The sequence below is a fragment of the Pan paniscus genome, chromosome 7 (assembly GCF_029289425.2).
Source record: "Pan paniscus chromosome 7, NHGRI_mPanPan1-v2.0_pri, whole genome shotgun sequence".
Taxonomy (NCBI): domain Eukaryota; kingdom Metazoa; phylum Chordata; class Mammalia; order Primates; family Hominidae; genus Pan; species Pan paniscus.
The window spans coordinates 45,301,487-45,319,315 of NC_073256.2; the positions used below are offsets into that span (position 1 = coordinate 45,301,487).

Genomic DNA, 17,829 nt, shown 5'->3' on the forward strand with positions numbered 1-17,829 from the left:
CAGAGACTGCCACAGGGCATTTGGCAGCAGAAGAACAAAACTGTGAAGTCTTAAAACGGAACAACCTTAAGGATTATCTCCTCCAATTACTCAATTTACAAATTTAAAAAATGCTTATTTAGCCTTTTCCCAGCTGCCGCCAAGATGCTCTGCCCTTCTGAGCTGAGGCTGCTTTGGGGTCAGGCCCTCACTGCATCCAGCACTAGCACTACTCAGGGCAGCCCAGCCTTGCACTTGTCCACGCCACGGACTCCATCTCAGAGCTTGCCTGCACCGACTCAGCCCTCGTTCTGCATAACGCTGAGGGGATCATCACATAGGATAAGGTCAATGTCGTTTCTAAAGCAGCTGGGGTAAATGATGACGGCTTTTGGCCTGGCTTGTCTGCCAAGGCCCTGGCCATTGTCAACTTCGGGAGCCTCCTGTGCAGTGGAGGGGCGGGGTGGGAAGACCTGCTCCAGCAGCTGGTGGTGTACCTGCGGGAGGTCTTGCCCCTCTGTCACTGTGGCCCAGGCCGAGAAAAAGAAGGTGGAAGCAAAGAAAGAAGAATCTGGAGTCTGATGATAATATGGGCTTTTTTTTTTTTTTGAGTAAACCTATTTTATAACATGTTCAATAAAAAGCTGAACTCTTAAAAATGCTTATTAAAGAGATTGTCACAAACCTCATAGCTACAATACTGATAAGAGTGATGGATAAAGAGTATGGGACTCCCAGTCCAATGTTCTTTATTCTCTGATTCTCAGACTTCCAAGGGCTTTTACTAAAGGAGGTTTATGAATTATGAAATCCCAAACGTCCCTCTTCACTCCTTTCAGAGAAATTGCAAAATAACATCTTGACTTTCCTTCCACCTCCTTTCTTTTCTTTCTTCGTTCCCAAGCTCCTTTTCCTTCTCCACTGGCTTTTAGTCACAGCTTCGTGTACAGTTGGTAGAATGGCTTTGGGAAACTCCTATGATGCCTTTGGGCCTCCAGTTTTCTTATCTGAAAAAGGAGTATGTTGAATGGATGATTCCTAATGGCCCTGAACAATTTTTTTGTTGCTGTTGTTTCAAACCTAAGGTCTTGATTTTATGTCTTTCTTTTCCTCTCTGCTCTGCGGACCTATCAGAGCCGTGACAAATTGCTGGTGCTCTTAAAATCCATTCTGGCAAACAGTGCTCTGAGATTAAGTCAAAAAGCTCATCAATATAAACAAAGAGTAAACTTAAATACTAAAGAACCCAAAGAAGACACAATAGTGTGGTTGTTGATGGGAGCATTTATTACCTCTGAAGCACACTGCCTGCTAAGTTCCATGTGTCTCAAATTCACACACACACACATACGATGGGTGTTTATTTGGAAAACATGTAAAGTGAGAAAGTTTTATTCTTTAGCTCTAAAGCTTTTCATGTTGTCCTATAATTATAATAAAGTTTACAGTCTTTGAATGCCTGATTTGAAACAGGCAAGGCACTGTGCTGAACACTTTCCATATGATTTAATCATCATTAGTAACATGAAGAGTTATGTGACTCTTCCCTATTTTACAAATGAAGAAACTGTGGCTTAATGAGTTTGAGTAGCTCAACTGAGGTCACTCACATAGTTACTGGTAGGTTTGAAATTAGGCAGTGTGATTTCAGGGCCCATGCTCCTTTGTGGAATCTCCAAATATATTGCAATAATACATCTCTTAGGAGGATGGCTGATGGGGAGTGATAAAGTGTGCAGCTGGGGGAAGCTGAATTGGAAAAATGCTTTTTTGAACCTCATCTGTGATGGAAAAAATGGCTAATGCCAACATGACTGATGGTTTTGTGCAAATGCGGTCAGTTCCAGAAAAAAATTTGTCTTACATTATGATACCTATATATTGTCCAATATTTCCTACTAATAGTGACAGTGATGTGATTAAGGAAACCCATTTCACAAAGACCTGCCTGGGCCTGTGCTTAATGACTACAAGAATGTCTGAGCTGAGCACACTGAAACCCACCTTGTCTGGGAATGTCACTACTCTGTAAATCAGCGAGGGAGGAGAGGGTCGTTTCCTTATTTGAAGAATTTCAATTTTTAAAAAAGAAAAAAAAATATGCGCTATGAATGTGAATGCTGATAAATATGGTTTGAGAGTCTTGGAACTTCCCATAATTCCTTCAATTACACTCATTCTGCTTACAGATCCCAGTTTTGCACTCGTAAATCTCAACATTTCCTTTTAGTCACTTCCTTTCCATCCCTTCTTTCCTTGCGTGGCCCTGCTCTTAATTCCAGGTATGGCTGACCCAGAGCCAAGCTCTTGGGCCCCCCCTCTAGTCTCTTGCTGTGTTCCAGTCTTCACAGGTGAATCCTGGCCTCCCCCTCTCTGTACCCCACTCAAAACACTCATTTCTTCAACATGGCTCAGGTATAGGTATAGGGTGAGAAAGAGAGTTGATTAAAACTAATTTACACTAAGATCTGAATGTCAGATAATCTCTAGCCCTAACCCCAGGAATATTTTCTTTTTAATCCAAGCAAATCTCTAGATTTTGGCTTATGCTTCCAGGCCAGAGACCTTCCTGTAAATGACAATGTTTGGTTTATCCTATTAAGTGTGTGACAGCAGCCAGATGTGTTTAAGCCTAGCACGGATTTGCATGCTCCCAAACTGATAGTTCCACCAGGGGCAGGTTGCAGGATCCATTCTCATGCTTGGAGTATTCTTCCCTTGTGATGGGGAACAGGTGCTGGGAGCCATGTGATTTTCTCTGAGCAGCTGCTGACTGGCTGGGGTTAGATGAGAGGCTCATAGCTGTGCTTCCTTCAAGAACTTTCCAAAGAGTGAGAAAAGACAGCAAAAGGGCTAGGCATGGTGGCTCACGCCTGTAATCCCTGCACTTTGGGAGGCCAAGGTGGGCAGATCACTTGAGACCAGGAGTTTGAGACCAGCCTGGGCAGCATGGTGAAACCCCATTTCTACTAAAAATACAAAAATTAGCTGGGTGTGGTGGCATGTGCCTGTAGTTCCAGTTACTCAGGAGGCTGAGGCAGGAGGATTGCTTGAGCCCGGGAGGTAGAAGTTGTAGTGAGCTAATGCGCACCACTGCAGTCCAGCCTGGGCAACGGGAGTGAACCCCTGTCTAAAAAAAAAAAAAGGACAGCAAAAGAACTGCTCCTCTCCTTATTGACATTATTCCCATCCACGTATTTCTTCCTTCATTTTTCCTCTCCTAGAAAGGAGAGATGGGGCTGGAATTGGGCTTGGAAAGCAGCTGCATGGCCCCAAACCCTCCTCCTGCTCTCTCCTTCTCTGCCCAAACCTTCCCCGTCTGGTGCTATTTTCTCTGAACTCTGCATTAGTTCTATCCCCAGCCTCCATTCTTCCCAAATCTCTTTCTTCCTGAGGACTGGCAATGTTTTTAGGGTGGGAAGACAGCTGGAGAATGCTTGTTCCTGGCCTCCACCCATCAGGACCTAGAGGGTCAGGGCTGAACCAGCCTGGTTCAGCAGTGGGTGCCTCTGACCCAGTCACTGTGTGGGGAAGTCCATTCGAACAGCCATCCGGCCAGCTTTGCTCACTCATGGAGCTCCAGAATCCAGTATAATGCTAGAGTCTTGAAGGCATTCTCTGAGTTTTTGCTGCATGAATGGCCGACCTTCTGACAGACGGATGGACTGACTGACTGAATGAATGAATGGCTGTGTCTCTGTGTTCTTGCCATGGTTCTTCTTCACAGTGTGGCTTGGTTTTCTTTTCTGCTTGATGGCTGTAGCCTCATATTATCTCCCAACCCTGCCTTCTTTCTGCTGTCTCGTTCTCCTTTTTTTTGCCCACCATTTCAGTTCAGTCATTTGGTTTTTTTGTAATGTTATTTTACTACCATTTTTTCCTTGCTCTATCATCTGGCATCAGACCCTCTAGTTTTTCTCATCATGCTTCATAGGAAGAGCCAGACTTCCAAATCACCCACATGAGAATAGGGGCTCCTATTTCTTTGGTCACCGTAGCTATGGTTTTCTCCTCAACAATCTCTGCTTCAAGAAGAGCCAACAGCTCCTGACTTAATCCCCTGAACACCTTGCCCTGCAGCTCAAGCCATCCTTTGCATGTGAATTTGCCTGGTTTAACTCTTGGGCTTTGGAAAATCCCCACACCCTAAGGATTCTTCCTGTCACTGAGTTTCTTTCCAACGTTTGGTCTGCTGCAGAATTTCTGCCTCTTTCCTGACCCTCCGGACACCCTGACCAACTTACGCTGGTCAGACTGAGGTGGATCGAACAGGAGTTTATGGCCAAACACCATCAACATTCTCATTCATGGAGATTCAGAATCCTCACTTCCACTGTAAAGGCCTCTAGATGCCAAGAAGAAATTGAAACGAATAATTTAAAATGTTGCCTGTATGTCTTTCCACTGAATGCTATATCCATTGGGAACATCTGACTTCATTTTTGAACTGGGGCTCATCTAATAGGCTTATGAGGGGGCACTAGGAAGCATCCCAGTAAAGGCTTGGCCACTAGAGTCACCTTTTATACTTATAAAATTACAGCAACGTTTGCCTCAATGGCTCCAATACAAGATAAAACCATTTTCTTCCTGCCCATGCTGGTCTCCTCCATGAATTTGATACACCGGTGAGTGCTATGGTTAGCTTCAAAAGTCGGTGAGAGTAGGAACTGAGTTCTCGAATTCCCATCCAGCACTGGTCATTAGGGGGTTCCTCCTTAGTTCAACTGTTTCTCTCAGAATGAGGGTGACTTGATATGGAAGCTGAAAGCTGTGAGTCAGTCTTCTTGGTTCCAGCCTCCAGCTTCTGTGCTTCATTTTACCCCCTGGAAACTTGACATCTTAGTGACAACTTTGAGAAATACTGGGCTATGGTAAACCCTACTTAGCTGGAGTTGCATAAGGCTAAAATGTGAAGACTGGCAGGCACTTAGAGATCAGCGCTGCCAACCTGTCCTTTATATGTGAAGACAGCAAGGCTGAAGACGCGAGTAGTTCCCCCAAATCACACAGCTGGACCCAAACTCGGCTCCACCTCACCCATTTCCACTCCTGATCTTTGTGTGCCATTTAGCAACCCTACGATGACATGGAAGTGTTAATGGCAGTATGTCCAGCTTTCACTGAATGACAACAGGTTTTGCAGAGATAAGGAGAAAGAAGAGAGGGGAGTAGTATCCTCAATAATTGCATTATTTTAAAAGTCAGAGTGTGCTGTTCAGAAGGGTTTGTCAGCAGGGCCTTACATTCTGAGAAATGGAGTTTGAATGATCTCAATTTAAAAAAATGTGGACTCCAAAGAAGAAGCTAATGTTACATGACCATGGGAGAAAATAATCTTTAATTGTTTCTCCTTGTTCAGCGAGTGGTCTCTCCGATGTGCCTGGTACACATCCAATGAGCAGAGGAGAGAGACAGGCTGCCACACCAACAGGCCAAGGAGCTCCAGTGCCAGTAACATTCAGGCCAGACCCAATGGCGCCTTCTTACCAGGAAGAAAACTGCCCCATCAAATTAAACCCCAGAGACAAGCTGTAGAGTCAAAGTTTAAGAGCAGACCAGAGTCTACCAGATGCCTTTGTGCTGAACTACTTTGGCCTGAACCCTCCTGGGGTTTATGTGGGGCCACTTGGGCAGCTCTCAGTCAGCAAGAAGTTTTTAGATTATCTACCTTAGATGGTGACCAGGGCTCTCTAAGAAGGTGGTCAGAATAACCATGGACTGTAACCTTAGGCTTGCAACCTCAGGTTCACAGACAGACTTCCCATGACTGACATGAAATGTGTATGTCCAGAGATACATTTTCCTGGGAAGAGTCCTTAGCTTGTATTAGCTTCTCACAGTGCTCTCTGGTGATGGTAAAGATGGTTCAGCCTGGATCCCAGGTAGAGAGGACAAGCTGTACCCTGGCTGGGGAACCTCACTTAGCCCGTATGTCCTAATGATAGAATCAAGCTTACCAACAGAGCAAGCAGATGTGATTTCGGTGCCTCTTTGGAAGGACTTCGCTAGTCTTTTTTTCCCCTATTTAACTGGGGCCTGAAATTGTACAGCTCTCCATTCATGTATCTGAGTAAAGTCATGTGTATGCTCACTTGAGAGTGTTGGCATGTGGAGTCTTTTCTGAACTTTCTGGCAGAAAGCTTGAGTGGTTGGTAAAGTGAGGAAGGTGGCACTGAGCAGGAATGGAATTAGCTCTCCTCTTGCATGGGGTAAAGCATGGGAGCATGGCATGGGAGGGTACAGTGAGTAAGGGGAACCAGGCACACTGTGCTGGGCACACAGCCCCGAAGGAGACAGGCTCGGGGCACCCTGGGGGCCTGCCCAGTGTGGGATGGAAGTGCTGCCCACTTTTCCAGGGACTGAGGCACGTTGGTCTATGGTTACTGTGAAAAACCATTGCTCCTTCCAATCCAGGCAAGGAAAGAGGTCACTTGGGGAGATGTCCTCTCATCCCTCAAACTTCTGCAAGTGGCAGCTAAAGCTCTCCTGACAGGATCTGTCTGGCTGGCCAAGGAGAGCTCTGAGGAATCAGGAATTTCATCCTGGATGAGTCTGAGCTGCTGGAATTAAAACTTGTCAAATGGTTCGTCTCACCAGTTAACAAAGCCTAAGAAGCATTTCTCCTTTTAGGAAAAAGGAGCAAGTCCACCCAAATGCATGATTTGGACCCCAATGCCCATAAGAACGCTGGAAAGAGTAATAGGGGACCCCACATGTAGACATTTCTCCCTAGAAGACCTCCTTGTGTCGAATAAATAATTTGATTTGAAACACTCTCAGAAGATAGCAAGATTCTCTACCCCACTCCCTTTATTTAAAAGATTATTTGTTCAGGAAAAAGCTAGCAATAAGGAAGTCATCATGTGCTTTTATGGGCTGCTTCCTTAAAAGCAGATCTCCTTTCATAAGCCAGTGTATTTTCCAAGCCTTGTCAATTTTACTAAGGTCACCATTGTTTCATGAGTCTTCCATTTAAAACATTTTTATAATATAATAACCAACCCAAATATCCAACAATGATAGACTGGATTGAGAAAATGTGGCACATATACACTGTGGAATACTATGCAGCCATAAAAAAAGGATGAGTTCATGTCCTTTGTAGGGACATGGATGAAGCTGGAAACCATCATTCTCAGCAAACTATCGCAAGGACAAAAAACCAAACACCGCATGTTCTCACTCATAAGTGGGAATTGAACAATGAGTACACTTGGACACAGGAAGGGGAACATCACACACTGGGGCCTGTTGTGGGGTGGGCGGACGGGGGAAGGATAGCATTAGGAGATATACCTAATGTAAATGACGAGTTAATGGGTGCAGCACACCAGCATGGCACATGTATACATATGTAACAAACCTGCATGTTCTGCACATGTACCCTAGAACTTAAAGTATAATAAAAAAAAAATATATATATATATATAAATTTTTTTAATTGTGTCTGCACAAAATCTCTCCCTGAGACCACCCAGTCTAAAGAAGAGTAATCTTCAAACTCACACCTGCTGAATGGCTTATTTATTTCATGGTACATATCACAGTTTTTAAGTTTTCTTATTTACTTGTTTTCTTTGATTGTCTCATCCTCCAGAGCACAGATGATATGCTTTCCAGTGGTAGGAGACCAGGTTATCTCTCTCACTGTAGTGCAAGGTGGGGGCAGGAACCCAATTAACAGTTCCTGCCAGAAGAATATGTATCTAGTTCCTTCTCCCCTTTTTTTGCCTCTTAAATTCCAACTGGTCACCAAAACCCACAGGTGTCTTTCCTTGAAACACCTTCCAAATTTTCCTTCTCCATCACCTCCATCCCCAGCACTGCTGCATGGTGAACTGGTTGTTTAAAGCTGGGTGAGTCATTTTTCCCTCTTGGGCCTCAGTTTCCTCATCTGTAAAAGTAAAGACTTAGAACAGTAATTGATACTACCCCTTCCTATCTGTTAAGAGCAGATGCTTCTAGGCAAATGGAAATAGTCAAAAGGGGAAAACAGGCCCATGACAAGCAGGATGATGAAGGAACGTGGTGGAGAGATGGCCAGAAGGGAAGAGGGCAGGCTTTGGAAGGAAGAGGGGAACCTGAGGTTTTGGGGAAGGCTTTGGGAGGACACCCTGATGTCTATCCTAGAGGTTTACTTTGAGATCACGGAAAGGAGGGGTGGGAGGAGAATTCAAAGGCTGCTGTCATGCAGTGCGTCTGCATAGGGGCCCAGGCAACTCTGATTGCACGAAGCGGGAATGGAATTAGCTCTATTCCTGCTTGGAGCACAGCACGGTTTGGGCTGCTGGTCGCGTCAGAACTTGTGTGCTCCTTAATAATACACGGGCCACACACCTCCACATCTGAGGCCTGGGAGGCTAAGGCTGTGCTCATCTGGTCCTTTCCAAGGAGATAGGACAGAAAGGGAAGAAACCATGGGGGAAAATTCCCAGAAATAACTAAAGGGAGGGGAGGCTTATCAAGGGGCTCAGTATTGTAGCTAAGGGAACCTCATAACGGGGTATCTGCCAAGACATGTGTTATGCATTATCTTTTTGTTGCTGATAAGATCAAGTTCAAGCTCCTCACTCTGTCATTCAAGGCCCTTTATTATTTGGTTCCACCAGCCCTACACAACCTTCTTCATTCCTCATTCACTTAACACATAATTTACTTAGCACCTGCTCAGGCCAGGCACTTCCATAGATACTGGAGGTAGAATGGTCAGGAACATGCAAAGGTGTTTACCTTCTATGAGTGTCTCCAACAAATGCCTATGTTGGAGGCATTTGTTGTTCCAACAAATGAATTATGAGTTTCCAACACCAAGGCTTTCTTCCTGCTGCAGTAGACTTTTCACTCTAACTTTGTTAGTTCGCGAGGTGACCTCAGTTCCCGTGGCTGTTCTCTGCTGCACTCTTCTGCTCTTCACTCAGTGACCTGTCTCTCTCCCCTGTATCTACTCAAACTTGAATTTGTCCAATTCTCTCTGTCTTCAAGGCTGTTTTCAAAATCCCACTCATCCACGAGCCCTTCTTTGTTACAGTATAGCTTGCTTTCTTGCCATTTCCCCTGTGGATTTAGCACCAGTTTCTTTTCTTTATAGCAGGGAAACCCCTGGGCCACAGACCAGTACCAGTCTGTGGCCTGTTAGAAACCAGGCTGTATGGCAGGAGGTGTGTGGTGGGCCAGCGAAGCTTCATCTGTATTTCCAATTTACAGCCTCTCTCCATTGCTCACATTACCTGTCAGATCAGCAGTGGCATTAGATTCTAATAGGAGCACCAACCCTATCGTGACCTGCACATGCCAGGGATCTGGGTTCTGTGCTCCTTATGAGAATCTAATGCCTGATGATCTGTTGCTGTCTCCATCGCCCCCAGATGGGACTGCCTAGTTGCAGGAAAACAAGCTCAGGGCTCCCACTGATTCTACATTATGATGAGTTGTATAATTATTTCATTATATATTACAATGTAGTAAGAATAGAAATAAAGTGCACAATAAATGCAATGCGCTTGAATCATCCTGAAACCATCCTCCCATCTCCAGGCCCATGAAAAATTTGTCTGTCATGAAACCAGTCCCTTGTGCCAAAAAGATTGGGGACCACTGCTCTATAGCCCTTATCACCATTTTCTGTGCTTTACTTATTTCTATTTTTGGTTGCTTTTCTTGACTATAAACTCCCTTGAAGGAAGAGCTTCCTGTCTTTTTAATTTACTGCTGTATCCTCAACACCCATAATGGTGTACAGCATTTAGTAGGCTCCCAACAATATTGCTGAATGAATGACACATTCAATCCTCCTGGTTTTAGTCTCCTTAAAGATACACGCTCCTTCTTATCCTTCATTCGTGTCTCTCTAAGTGATCAATATGATTCTCAATGAATGCTTTTGAGCCAATAGATGACATTGGTTGATGGAAGAAAACAACATTTTGAACACAGCTCCTGCTTCAATTACTCACAGCTGGAGATAGATTCTCAACTGCAGAAACAGAGCCTGTCTTAACTCACATTCCAAGGAGATCTTTCAGATCTTCAAGACACTCACATTTACGTGAAAACAAGACCATTCTCCAAGTAATTTTATACAGCTAAGTTGCAGGCACTTCATAAAATGATTACTTCCAGTACTTATAAAAACATTTTATAGGGTCCTGGAAGAAGGGTTGAAGCCTATAATTCAGATGTGATAGTCATCATCTCCTCTCATATTTGTGGGATTCAAGTCCAAGGCCAAACACCACACATCTGAAGCAGTGACACAAACAACCAAAACTGATCTCCCAAGGAGGAAGTGTGAGGCTTTTTCAGGACTGTGTCCCTTCATATTCAGCTTAAAGGCTAAAGCAGGTTTAGGTCCTGATCCTTGCCAGAAAGGACACAGGTGAGTTGGCTGATGCTTGAATAGTCACAGGTGAACAGGGGAGCAGGAAAATGGGTTTTTGCTTCCAGACTGCTGCAAAGATGCTTAATCTGAGTGCTCTGGACAGTTCCGGGTCCTCTCCCAGGCCACTGGCTCACCCAGAGATATGGCCCTTGCATCTTCCAACAGCATCTTCTAGCTTTGTGCAAAGCAGGAATATGAATAAACCCTTGCTCTCCACTCCCAGCTCCTGCGCAGCTCCCTCCCCTGCCTGGATTAAGCTAGGGATGAAGATTGGCTATAGGTCTCTGCTCTTTCTCCCCAGCCACTTGGGTAAACAGTCCTAGGCTCCATCTGGACTAGAACACCTGACCAGGGCCTGACCTCTATCAGTCATGGGTCCTGTATTCAAATGGACATAATACATATATATAGGAATTTTAATAGCTCATTTAAAACATGCAAGATGTCTTTTTGGAAGCTATAATATGGCTTCTAAGTATAGCTGGGCAGACCAATTTTAACACGCAGAAAGGGATTGGGGCAATTTCCTCTTTAATTTTAAAAGGCAATAGAGTATGGTACTGTTTTGATTATAGACATTTTTGAAAATAGGAATTGGCCATGCCTTCCTCTTTCATATAAATGTCACATTTAGAAAGCTCAGCTTCGCTTGCAAGAGACATCCTTGCTCTTTTCAAACTTAATGAAGCCTTCTGCATTCTCATCTGAGAACTGGCTGGTACTTTCAGGGGGAAGATCAAGGTCAGGGCAGCTCATTCATTTCATACCTTTAGTTTCTTTCTTTTCCCTATGACTTGCAAATCTCTATGCCTAGACCATCTCTGCCACCTGAGCTCCGTCCTGCACACACAACTATTACCAGACATCCCTCCTGATGTTTCCAAACTATCTCATCCTTAACATCATCAAACTGAATTCACCATCTCCCACAAAACCGACTCTTGCTTCTCTGCTTCACTTTGGGCAGGCTTCCTCTCACTTGTCCAAGCCAGAAACCCACTGTCATCCTCAACCGTCCACTCTCCAACCTCTTCCACAACATCCAATCACCCAGCCCTGACTACAAAACCTGTATTCACTTGTTATTGTCCATTCCAGTTCTGGCCACCATCACGTCTAGCTAGAACCTCATATCAGTTTTCTAACTGGGCTTCCTGCTTCTGGTCTTATCTGCTTCCAACCCATTTCTCACACTCTTGCCAGAGAGATTCTGAGAAAGCAAACATGACACTATCCCTCCCTTGAGTAAGTCATTTCAATGATTCTTTACTGAATTAAAGACGAAGTATGAGTTATATATGAAAACTTATTAGGCCCGGGAGACTGAAAATTCACTTGGCTGGATAAGTAGGTAGTAGAGCATGGTAATCCAAGTGCCCACCCAGAGACTGTAGTCAGTGTCATAGAAGAGCAGAGAATTACATCCTCCAGGATGTGATCATTTGCGTGACTGTTAACTCAGCTGAGTGATGTGGCATCTTTTGTTCACTAGGATGTAGGTTAGCGTTATAGTGGTTGAGATATCAGAATTTAATTTTAAGAAATAAATATACATCTCCTATAAGGCAGTGTGTCCACTAAAAAACTCTTCCGAAGGCCAAAGAATATTCAGAATGAATTTCCAACTGTTCCAGAGATAGTGGTGACAATGATTCAGAAAGTTTTGTAAAACCTGGAAGACCCAAGACAGGCATAAAAATACCTGAAGGATCAACATGGGAAGTGGTAAAAATACCATTTGACATAGCAATCCCATTACTGGGTATATATCCAAAGGAATATAAATCATTCTATTTCAAAGATACATGCATGTGTATGTTCATTGCAGCACTATTCACAATGTCAAAGACATGGAATCAACCCAAATGCCTATCAATGATAGACTGGATAAAGAAAATGTGGTACATATATACCATGGAATACTATGCAGCCATAAAAAGGAATGAGATCATGTCCTTTGCAGGGACATGGATGGAGTTGGAACCTGTTATCATCAGCAAACTAACGCAGGAACAGAAAACCAGACACCACATGTTCTCACTTATAAGTGGGAGCTGAATGAACACATGGACACATGGGGGGAACAACATACACTGGGGCCTGTTTGGGGGGTGTGGTGAATGAGAGCATCAAGAAGAATAGCTAATGGATGCTGGGCTCAATACTTAAGTGATGGGTTGATCTGTGCAGCAAACCACCATGGCACAAGTTTACCTATGTAACAAATCTGCACATCCTGCAACATGTACCCCGGAACTTAAAATAAAAGTTGAAGAAAAATAGTCAAACAAAGAAACAAGTGCATTTGAGGCTGTCTCAGAAGGACTAATCCCTGGTACCCGTTGTGATTTTCTGTGACCTCACACCAGCCATGTTCCTAAGAAAAAGTCATTTCCCGCTGTCGGGATTCCCCTCTGAAATGCTCACCCAATATCTGCTCCAATTAGGTGATTAATTCAGAACATATCAGATCACCACCAATAATAGTTTCTGGATGTGCTGTTAGAGAACAATAGTGTTGGTCAGCAATCTCAGCACAGATGTACTAATTCCCCAGGTGGGCGTGGAAGCAGTAAAACTTTTACTCAACTGTAGTTATCAATTTCTCTCTCTCTCACTCACAGAAAAATGTTCATGAGAAGAAAAGAAAGCTGACACAGTTCGTCAAAGTGAAAATAATGAGACTCACTATTGTTGTTTATTCAGATTTGATTTTGGAGAGTTGGAAGAGTTTCTATCTCAAGATAGGAATTGGTGTTAGCAAGTGACTGCCTTCAGAATGTGTTAGAACCTGGGGATCTGGCATGACTCTATTTTCCTAAGTTTTTCATAAGGCTTATACTGTCTAAGAATAACTAAAGAAGAAGGCTGCTAGGGAGACCAACCAGGAGGCTAGCATATTGGTTTGGGGTCAGAGCTCTAACCGATGGCTGAAAGCTATAGGAAGACTGATTTGGGCTGCCCTGGAACTTGGCTTTACCATCAATGATACATGAAAAGTATCTCAGAATAGGCGGGATACCCACTCACTGAGACCAAAGACTGGGGAGTTAAGTACCACACAGCATCCTATTAAAATACTCTTTAGGGGACATTTAAATCCTGAAATTTTACAACTTACTGAGAAAGCAAAAATTATTGGTGGAGAGAAAGTTGATTGTTTTTTGAATGTTGAATGAATGAATGTTGAATGAATGAAAAAATTGAATGTCTTGCTTCCCTTTTAATATTGCAATAAGGTGTACATTAGAAGCATTTTAAGGGGCATATATATATAAGAATATGGATATATTATTGGACATGACAACTTATTTAGCATGATTTATCTGTTTCTGAGAATGAGACTAGTCTATATGTATTTCAATAACTCCTAAATTTTCTCCATTTAGCATTCATTACACACATTTTGATCTAATTTGTTGTTGAAGTCATTTATAATCACCTCATATAAACACTTAAGGCAACAAGAGCTGAGCTGATGTCTGGACTACAAATACGCAAGGATGTCAACATTCAGAAAAGATCAGGAACTTGCTCAGGGTTACACAGCCAGTGAGCAAAACGACTAGGTTAAAAACTCTGTTCTTCAGATTTCCAGTTTAGAAATCTTTCTTTTAATTGACACATTGATTTTTTTTTCATTTGCAAGAGTAGAAATATCCTCCAATTATTTGGGGGCTCTCAGAAACCCTACTCTAAAAAAACACGAATACATTCAAGCTGAGTATCTGCAGCTAGCATTCAGCCATCAAGCGAGTGGCTTCAGTCCTTGCTTATTTCAGCTCATGATTCATACATGCCTCTTCATGTAAATGTCTCACAGAAACCTCAAGGTTAATGTGTTCAAAATGACACATGCTAGTCTGCTTGATTCTGACATTTCCCATCTTTGTAAATTATATTTGGTATTCACTCACTGTTAAGAAAAAGTGACAATCAGTCCTGATGTCTTCTTGACGTCTTCAGTAGATCAGAACTCCTAGTATTGCCCCCGTCTTTCCACGTCTCTCCATCTCCATTGTCAGGCCCTACTCAGCCACAACACCTGTCACCTGTAAGTGCCTTCTTGTTGATCTCCTGCATGCCTGGGTCACCTTCCCTTTTCCCTAGGATGACCTTTATGGAATACAACTCTAATTCGGTGACATTTCCACTTAAAGGCCACAAACACTTTCCAGTACTCTTAGATGAAGCCCAACGTCCATAGCATGGGCCATAGGGCCATATGATCTGCTCTTGCCTTCTGCTCCTGGCCTGCCTTTCACTCTCTTCCCTATCCCCTGCTCTGGCCACCCTGATCTCTTTTTTATTTTTATTTTTAAATTTTTTTTTGAGATAAGGTCTCACTCCTCACCCAGACTGGAGTGTAGTGGCGCAGTGTTGGCTCACTGCAACCTCCGCCTCCCAGGCTCAAGCAATTCTCCTGCCTCAGCCTCCCGAGTAGCTGGGATTACAGGTGCACGCTACTATAGCCCAGTTAATTTTTGTATTTTTAGTAGAGACAGGGTTTCACCATGTTGAATAATAAGACTCATTATTGCAAGAGATGTACTCCATTGAGTACATCTCCTGACCTCAAATGATCCACCTGCCTCAGCCTCAGCCTCCCAAAGTGCTGGGATTACACAACCTGATCTCTTGATCTATGGAATACTTCTCTGCACCAGGCCCTTCACTTCTGCTCTTCTCCTTGCATGGAGTGTCCTCTCAACCTCTGTCCCCTCCACTCACCATTTATATCTTAGCTTAAATCACCCTTCCTCAGGGGAAAGATCTTTGATCCCCTTCCACCCATCCATATACCTCAGACTCCATGCTGGGTTGGTGGGGGGGGTCTCTCATTAAATGTTATCAAAGCATCCTAAACTTTTTCTTCATAGCTCAAGCAATTGTTCTTATTTGATTATGTGGGTGATGATTTGTTCAACTTATCTCCCTATGTAAATTTCATAAAGATAGGATTTGTGCCTGGTACATTGTAGTTGTTAAATAAGTATTTGTTCATGGATGAAATATTTATAGAGCACTTATTATGTGCCAGACATCATGCAAAATATTACACAAACATTATCCCATTTAATTCTCCCAAGAACATGATGTGACTGTATTACCAACCTCATCTTACAGATGAGGAAACTGAGGCTTAAGGAGTTTAATTTGCAACTAAGGAAAATAGCTGAGCTCAGATTCAAATTCAGGCTTCATGCCCAAACTCATGTTTTAAATTTCTAGACGATGCTATCTGCGAATCTGTCACTGCTTTGCTGGCTTTATAGTGAAAATAGTGCACAGAGCCATAGTACTTGAAGTTCAAAACAAAGACAATCATCAGAATAGCCAAGAAAATTAATCACACATTCCATGTCCTATATTTTCAGAAAGCAGAGACATGTGTAATTCAAATTATTAATACAAAAATAAAATTCTCGAATGTTAATAATTAGGTTTGTTCAGAATAGACATGTTTGGACATGGAAAAAAAACCCACACATACTATATTCTGTCTGAAAAGACTTTGACAAAATGCAACTAATAAAGTACGCCTAAAAAACAATCAGGTAAGATTGGTCAGAAAGTATGATCTGTTATGTATGACAAAATCTGGGTGAAAGTGTAGGAATAAAAGGAGAACTGTCATCTGTAGTTCTTGGATATGGAGAGAAGGGAAAAGTGAAGGAGAGATGATAACAGAAATAGTTACCATCTCGTGTGCTGCATAAAAATATCAATGCCTGACACAGACTTCTTAGTTCTTAGTACTTGTTCCCCAGGGAGGAAATCCCGACAGCTCACTTGGTAGTTCAGGGATGAGGGCAAGATTGTTCCCTTTTCTGTGCCTCAGTTTCCTGGCACACGTAAGTTCAGTGTCTGGCTGTAAGCATTTGCTCATTTGCTATCCCAGAGCTATGATCAGTTTCCTTCCTCTGCATGTAGCAGCTCTGCATCTACTTTCAGGGTATCTTCTCAGTCATTAGTGCTATCTTGTGTATTTTTTTTTTAACATTTGGGGATAATTTCCAAGGTCAGAAACCGGACATTGAGTACATCTTCCTGCAGAGATGCCCCTGGATGTGTGGTTCTGGTTTACACAATGGTTACCCAGATGCCACTCCTGTCAGCTGCTCTGAGAATCCCCAAGTATTTCAAGAGAATTTCTCTTATTCAGAGTGTTGGGGAAAAGACATATTCACAGAGAAATGTGCTCACATTTCTTGCATAGCCTGTTGTCCAATATTACCTAATTGTGACTACAGAAAGATAAGGTATAATTTTATTTATTTGGGATTCTTTTCAAGGCTAAGTTGAATCTAATCAGGTGAATAATAGGTGTGTTTCTACAAGTTGTGCTAAGTCTACTCTAGAGCTGAGGCCATATGTTTATTACATAGGATTTCTTGCTGGAATTTCTTCCATGGATACCTGGGCTTTCTATCACATCTGGCACTTTGTTTCTTCTTTTTGTCACTTTTAGAGAAAAAGCCTCCCAGAAATTAGACATAATTTTTGAAAAAGAGTTAGAGAAGTTTTTAAGTTTCATGATCTCATAACCCATGTGAAGAGTTCTTCCTAGCACCATGAGGGTGATGATGGTGGCACTAGTAATAGTAATTATAACAGTAGATGTAATTTATTAGTAATTTCAACTGTCCAGCAATGTGCTAAGTACTTTTCATGCACCACCTCATCTCCTCATATCAACCATGTAAGGTAGGCATTGTTTATCCCCATTTTACAAATGAGGAAAATTAGACTCGGGGAGTTTAATAATTTGCCAAAAAACAATCAGCCAATAAGAGTGAAGCTGGGTTCAAACCCATGCTTGCCTGGCTCCAGACCCTGTCCTGTACCTGCTAACACCGAATGCGCTACAACCCACTGCCTGGTTTCTCTACTGCTGTATAGTGCTGTGTGCTTATTGCCAAATTTTCACTGGCAAAATCAGATCCTGATTTAGACAACAAAACAAAGCAATTTGAATCAATTATTAAGAAATTTTATAGTTAAAAATATATACTTTTAAAATTTTACTTTAAGTTCTGGGATACATGTGCGGAACGTGCACATTTGTTACACAGACATACACGTGCCATGGTGGCCTGCCGCATGCACCAACACGTCATCCAGGTTCCAAGCCCCACATGCATTAGACCTATGTCTTAATGCCCCCGTTCCCCTTTTCCCCCCACCCCTGACAGGCCCCCAGGTGTGATGTTCCCTTAAATTGTTTTTTAAAAGGGTAAAATTCATATGGAACCACAAAAGACCCCAAATAGCCAAAGCAATCCTGAGCAAAAAGAACAAAGCTAGAGGCAACACACTACATGCCTTCGAAATATGTTGTGAAGCTACAGTAATCAAAACAGCATGGTACTGATGTAAAAATAGACACATAGACCAATGGAATAGAATAGAGAATCCCGAAATCAATCCATGCATTTGCAGCTAACTGATTTTCAACAAAGCTGCCA

At 42.8% G+C, this 17,829-nt stretch overlaps 1 protein-coding gene across 6 annotated transcripts in view; it reads right to left on the reverse strand.

The window, feature by feature from the left end:
- ADRA1A (adrenoceptor alpha 1A) overlaps positions 1-17,829 on the reverse strand; it is a 189,784-nt gene that overhangs the window by 93,046 nt on the left and 78,909 nt on the right. The gene's annotated exons all lie outside the window — the stretch shown is intronic.